General features: G+C 41.1%; 1 pseudogene; it reads right to left on the bottom strand.

The window, feature by feature from the left end:
- Positions 1–6,925: 6,925 nt before the first annotated feature.
- LOC109886707 (cytochrome c oxidase assembly factor 4 homolog, mitochondrial-like) lies at positions 6,926–7,201 on the bottom strand (annotated as a pseudogene).
- Between the last annotated feature and the right edge of the window lie 483 nt (positions 7,202–7,684).

Below are 7,684 nucleotides of genomic sequence, written 5' to 3'. Positions count from 1 at the left end.
TCCATCCCTTTTGGCTAGAGAAGCTACCATATACAGTCATATGAAAAAGTTTGGGCACCCCTGACAATTTCCATGATTTCCACTTATAAATAATTGGGTGTTTGGATCAGCAATTTCATTTTGATCTATCAAATAACTGATGGACACAGTAATATTTCAGTAGTGAAATGAGGTTTATTGGATTAACAGAAAATGTGCAATATGCATTCCAAAAAATTAGACAGGTGCATAGATTTGGGCACCCCAATAGAAAAATCACATCAATATTTAGTAGAGCCTCCATTTGCTAAAATAACAGCCTCTAGACACTTCCCATAGCCTCTAATGAGTGTCTGGATTCTGGATGAAGGTATTTTGGACCATTCCTCCTTACAAAACATCTCCAGTTCAGTTAGGTTTGATGGTTGCCGAGCATGGACAGTCCGCTTCAAATCATCCCACAGATTCTCAATGATATTCAGGTCTGGGGACTGGGATGGCCATTCCAGAACATTGTACTTGTTCCTCTGCATAAAATGCCTGGGTAGATTTTGAGCAGTGTTTTGGGTTGTTGTCTAGTTGAAATATCTAGCCCCGGCGTAACTTCAACTTTGTTAATGATTCTTCAACATTATTCCCAAGAATCTGCTGATATTGAGTGGAATCCATGAGACCCTCAACTTTAACAAGATTCCAAGTACCGGCACTGGCCACACAGCCCCACAGCATAATGGAACCCCCACCAAATTTTACTGTGGGTAGCAAGTGTTTTTCTTGGAATGCTGTGTTTTTTTGCCGCCATTTATAACGTCCCTTGTTATGACCAAATAACTCAATCTTTGTTTCATCAGTCCACAGCACCGTATTCCAAAATGAAGCTGGCTTGTCCAAATGTGCGTTTGCATTCCTCAAGTGACTCTGTTTGTGGCGTGTGTGCAGAAAAGGCTTCTTCCGTATCACTCTCCCATACAGCTTCTCCTTGTGCAAAGTACGCTGAATTGTTTAACGATGCACAGTGACACCATCTGCAACAAGATGATGTTGTAGGTCTTTGGAGGTGGTCTTTGGGCTGTTTTTGACCGTTCTCACCATCCTTCGCCTTTGCCTCTCTGATATTTTACTTGGCCTGCCACTTCTGGCCTTAACAAGAACTATGCCAGTGGTCTTCCATTTCCTCACTATGTTCCTCACAGTGGACACTGACAGCTTAAATCTCTGCGATAGCTTTTTGTAGCCTTCCTCTAAACCATCATGTTGAAGAATCTTTGTTTTCAGGTCATTTGAGAGTTATTTTGAGGCCCCCATGTTGCCACTCTTCAGAGGAGAGTCAAAGAGAACAACAACTTGCAATTGGTCACCTTAAATACCTTTTCTCATGATTGGATGCACTTGTCTATGACGTTCAAGGATTAATGAGCTCACCAAACCAATTGTGTGTTCCAATTAATCAGTGCTAAGTAGTTACAGGTATTCAAATCAACAGAATGACAAGGGTGCCCACATTTTTGCATAGCCTATTTTTCACATCTGATTTAATTTCATACAACTTAATATTGCTACACTAAAACTCTTTGTCTGGACAATACCCCAGTACACAGCTTTTATTAGAAAATGAATGGCATTCCACTGTGATCATTTTCTGTGACGACAGAGTTAATTATTATGCAGCCTCAGAGGGGTGCCCAAACTTTTTCATACGACTGGAGATAGATACCTGTATGTCAGCCAACCCCTGCATGATGACCTCACCATAGACGTCCTATAACCAGGGCTTGAATTCAGGGGGTATGTGGAGGTATGCCAGACCCTTGTTAAAGAAAATGGCAAAAACATACCTCTTGTTAGCTTAAGATTTTGAAGGGGAAAACATTTACCTGATTATATTAAGCAATCTATGACGATGCTTTTAGACTTCAAATCAAGCATTCAAGTTAATTCAAGGTTCAAAGCATCCTCCTTACACCTGACTTGAGATTGGTATTTTATTGTAATTCCATCTTGGTCACAGACCTAAACCTCCCAGGATTCCAGTGACCAATTAACAGCTGTTTTTACAAAAGAAACTAGCCAGGGGCTCTTGCCCACAGACCCTCCTAGTTTCCTGGAACATGGCTTACGAGCAGTCAGTCCTAATCTCTTACAGTGCAACATTCAAACGCACATTTCTAAATCAATAGTTTCGAGAACATCCCTCACATCAAATACTGTCATGTGTTTTGGTGTCTGGTCTATGCCGTGACGGTCATGGCTAACTCCATCATGGCTGTTATCTACCTGGTCAGGAACCTCCACACGGCCAAGTACGTTGTTAGCTCCAGTAACACAAGTATTCTAATGTCACATAACTCTTTGCATAAATGCGGTATAATTTCTTAACAAAGGGCCTGGATATGCTATTTTAGCAATAACGCTGGTCCTATGAATCTGTTCACTTTCAACAGTTTTCACACCAATGTTGTTATAACCTCTGTTATCTTCAACTTAGGGACGTCGTAGTCTTCAACCTGACAGACCTGTGTGTCTCATCCCTAATCTCATAGAGACCTTTCTGTTTGAGAAGCAGTACATCTCCAACCAGGTCTGTCTCAGTAGCATGTTCTTTGTCTATTTCTTCATGACTCTCCAGTCTGTCTCTACACAACATCACACCCCCAAGATATGTTAACCCCATTTTATGTGATGATTTGGAGATCTACACACCTCAGTATGAAAGTATCAATCAATCAATCAAATTTATTTATATAGCCCTTCGTACATCAGCTGATATCTCAAAGTGCTGTACAGAAACCCAGCCTAAAACCCCAAACAGCAAGCAATGCAGGTGGAGAAGCACCTGCAAAGTAATCAGATAAATAAAAAACTTACAAGATATAATGTTTTTCCACCATTCCATCCTAGCCTCTCTCAATGTGACTGAGAGTGTGGATGATATTCCTTCACCTCAGAGGACACTAAGGTCATACTGCCACCCTGTGGCTAATGTCCGTTACAACATGTGGGACTGTACTGGAGGCCTTGTGCTGAACTACACAAAAAGGGGAATTTAATTGGTAGAAGTTAAAATAAGACAAAATGTCCAATAACAGGGATCTATTCAGTTGTAATTGTCAAATAAATAAATTCACATCAAATGTGTCCTGCCAATACAGGAAACTGAAGGCACACTCTCTCTCTTGGCAACAACACACACCCATCTGCAACCAATGCATTATTGATAGGAAACAACACACACCCATCCACAACCGATGCATTATTGATAGGAAACAACACACACACATCCACAACCAATGCTTTCTAGATCGTAGGGGGTTTATAATGTGAATGTTGTGTTCTTTCAAGACAAACACACACACACATCACAGGAGGCTGGTGCCACCGTAATTGGGGAGAACGGGCTCGTGTTAATGACTGGATTGAAATCAGTGGAATGGTATCAAATACATCAAATACACCATTCAATTCGCTCTGTTCCAGCCAGTATTAAGAGCGGTCATCCCCTCAGCAACCTCCAATGACACACGCAAGCACACGCAAACACACACACACACACACACACACACACACACACACACACACACACACACACACACACACACACACACACACACACACACACACACACCAGAAATTGAGGATTTAGATGCAGTTGGTATCTTCCACAGACAGTCCAAATTGTTTGATGACAATGCTGTTGATATCTGCTGTTGATATGCTGTTGATATCTGCTGTTGATATCTGCTGTTTATATGCTGTTAATATCTGCTGTTGATACCTTCCATCAGTCCAGATGCAGAAGGAAACAACTAAGGATGGGACCAAAAGTCTGAGAGTAGATATTACATCTTCATGTTCCCAAAGTGACCCATCTATTGCCTGTGACCAACACCAAGGATGCAGAACAAGTGTTCTAGAGAAAAGTCTTAGAGAAGGTTCTACTCATCTCACTTCAGTCTCTCGGGGGACCCACTCTCCCCAAGTTGACCCTAAACAGCCATTATATTTTAATTTCATTTACAAGGTAATACAAACCCACCACAATACTTACATTGAAGAAAGAATGCCACTTATGTACAATGACATAATCTACAGACTGGTGGTACATTAGGAGAGAAGTTGGATCTTATAAGCCCTAAAAAGGCATAACGCCTCAAAGCACAAATCAATACATTGCTTTCTGTTTTCTGATAAATGTCTTCTCATCACACACGCTCTATATACACTACATGATCAAAAGTATGTGGACACCTGCTCGTCAAACATCTCATTCCAAAATCATGGCCATTAATCTGTAGTTGGTCCACACCCCTTTGCTGCTGTAACAGCCTCCACTCTTCTGGGAAGGCTTTCGGCTAGATGTTGGAACATTGCTGCGAGGACTTACTTCCATTCAGCCACAAGAGCATTAGTGAGGTCAGGCACTGATGTTGGGCGTTTAGGTCTAATACGCTATAAATGGTAAAAATTAAAATAAAAAGTAAAAGTCCAGGCATATAATTAAAACAATCTATAGCGCATTAATCAACTAAATTAACTTAGTAGGTTTGGCGCTACTGTCTGTGCACACAGGTTTCCGTAGGCTACAGCGCGTGTCAAACTCATTCCACGGAGGGACGAGTGTTTTTTCGCTTCTCTCTTTTACTTGACTGATGAGTTAGTAAAGAACTCACCGTGCCTGGTCTTCACTGAAAGAAAGAAATAACACCTCACAGACACTAGGCCCTCCATGGAATGAGTGTGATACTGCTGGGCTACAGCCTCGGCTTGGGTCTCCAACACCTCACAGACACTAGGCCCTCCATGGAATGAGTGTGATACCGCTGGGCTACAGCCTCAGCTTGGGTCTCCAAATATCACTCCAGTAAATAGGCCTAGAATAAAAATGTGGAATAACGACACAGCTATTTATATTTCACTATGGAAAAGAGGCCGAAATACCTGTCATGTTGACAGTTTGCTGAAATCAAGGTCAGAATACAGCATATCTCTAGACACACTTCTGACGAACCTCAATTTCTGCATCTCCACCCCAAACGAATACCTTGCTGACACATGTGTTTCCCTTAAAACTTCTTGGTGACAGGGGGGCAGTATTGAGTAGCTTGGATGAATAAGATGCCCAGAGTAAACTGCCTGTTACTTAGGACCAGATGCTAAGATATGCATATTATTAGTAGTACTGGATAGAAAACACTCTGAAGTTTCTAAAACTGTTTGAATGATGTCTGAGTATAATAGAACTCATATGGAAGGTGAAAACCTGAGAAAAAAGGCTTGTAGTTTTTTAAAACTCAGCCCCTATTGTAGATACAGTGGGATATTGGTTATGTTGCACTTCCTAGGGCTTCCACCAGATGTCAACAGTCTTTAGAACTTTGTTTGAGGATTCTACTGTGAAGTGGGACCGAATGAGAGAGGAATTAGCCAGGTGTCTGGCAGATTGCCACAGGCTCTGAGGCGCAGTCACGAGAGTTATCTCTCGTTCCATTGCTTTTCGATAGACATAGGAATTCTCCGGTTGGAACATTATTGAACATTTATGTAAAAAACATCCTAAAGGTTGTTTCTATATTTAGTTTCACAAGTTTCTACGGGCCGTAACGGAACTTTTTGAACTTTTCGTCCAACATTTGGCTGGACCTGAAAGGGCTTTTGGATTTGTTTACCAAACGACCCTAACAAAATAAGCTATTTGGACATAAATTATGGACATAATTGAACAAAACAAACATTTATTGTGGAACTGCAATTCCTGGGAGTGCCTTCTGATGAAGATCATCAAAGGTAAGTTCATATTTATAATGCTATTTCTGACTAATGTCGACCATCCAATATGGCGGATATCTTTTTGGCTGCTTTGTTGTCTGAAAGCTGTACTCAGATTATTGCATGGTTTGCTTTTTCCGGAAAGTTTTTTTGAAATCTGACACAGCGGTTGCATTGAGGAGAAGTATATCTCTAATTCCATGTATAATAGTTGTATTTTCATCAACATTTATAATGAGTATTTCTGTAAATAGATGTGGCTCTCTGCACAATCACTGCATGTTTTAGAACTACTGAACGTAACGCGCCAATGTAAAATTAGATTTTTTGATATAAATATGCACTTTATCAAACAAAACATATATGTATTGTGTAACATGAAGTCCTATGTGTGTCATCTGATGAAGATCATCAAAGGTTAGTGATTAATTCTACCTCTATTTGTGCTTTTTGTGACTCCTCTCTTTAGCTGAAAGAATGGCTGTGTTTTTCTGTGAGTTGGTGGTGACTTAACATAATCGTTTGTGGGGCTTTCGCTGTAAAGCATTTTTGAAATCAGACATTGTGGCTGGATTAACGAGAACTTTATCTTTAAATTGGTGTAAAATACTTGTATGCTTGAGGAATTTTAGTTATGAGATTTCTGTTGTTTTGAATTTGGCGCCCTGCACTTTCACTGGCTGTTGGTGAGGTGGGACGCTATCAGAGAGGTTAAGAATCTTTCCCTTCCTGCTTCATTTCATGGTCAGAATACGTGGAGAGAAAGGTACATAAAAAAGGAAGCTCAATTTATGTAACTTGGGTCTGAATTCCTCCCTACGTAAAGATGGGGAGTTATTAGAAAGTTGTACAAAATAGCAAGGTGAACACAGCTGTTGCTAAGAGATGAGAGGTTGGGAAGGAGGTTGGGTGCTATGACTGTGGATTTTATGATCTTTGACGGAAAGCAATGGGAAAAATACAAATTTTTCAAGATAAAACTGTTCCCCCATGCAATCCTAGTCTCTAATTTTAATGTGGCTGAGTGAAAAGTTTCCTTCACCTTGCTCAGAGAAAACTGAGGTCATACTGCCACCTTGTGCATAGCGTCTGTAACAAGATGTGGGACTGTACTGAAAGCCCTGCATTGAACTACACAAAAAGGGGGAATTTGATTGATCAACACCAACCAGTCTTTGCTCTTCTAAGTAGACTCTGTGTCCCATACTGCTGCTGCTTTAGCCTGCCTCATCAGCTGTTTCTTCATGGCTTTCTGGAAGGTCATCATACAGTTCCTGAAGGTCTGGACCTGTCTCTGACACTTCCTTCAGTACTGGTGGTCGGCCCTGCCCTCCTGGACGGCATAGTGCTGCTCCATACAGCCTGTCCTGCTGATCATCTGGTCCACTGGGTCCTCCTCATCCTGGTCCTCGCTGGGGCTGGGCCGACGGCTCCGGTTCTGTTGTGGAGGGGATGCCATTTTGAGAGGCAGCTCTGTCTGGCACACCCCCACAATTGTAAAAATGTTGGGCACAAGGGTACAGCTTAGAGGGAGTAAGAGAATATACATTAAGTAAGGTAATGTACATGTTGGGCCACTGACTGCATCAGTGTCGGGTTGGGGTCAATTCCATTTTAATTTCAGTACAACTAAATTGAATTTCAGTTTCCCTGAATTGCCTGAATTGAAATAGAATTAAATTAACACCAACCCTGCTGCACAGTACAATCAATCAATCAATACACTTTTATAGAGTTTTATTTTGTTTACAAATGTTTCTGTCACAAAGTGCTTTACAAAACCTAACCCTAAACTCAGGACTCCACAAACTGGCTTCAGGTTAAGACCTTAATTAAATCCATCTTCAGTAGTGGTCTGGGATTGCATCATAGAATAAGCACTTGGTCAGGAGCAGAAGATGAAGATTAATATGGTGTTTAATCCAATAACATGGTGAAATGT

Source organism: Oncorhynchus kisutch, linkage group LG29 (genome assembly GCF_002021735.2).
Source record: "Oncorhynchus kisutch isolate 150728-3 linkage group LG29, Okis_V2, whole genome shotgun sequence".
Taxonomy (NCBI): domain Eukaryota; kingdom Metazoa; phylum Chordata; class Actinopteri; order Salmoniformes; family Salmonidae; genus Oncorhynchus; species Oncorhynchus kisutch.
The sequence above is the reverse complement of the archived record's forward strand: the minus strand, read 5'-3'. Positions and strand labels throughout refer to the sequence as shown.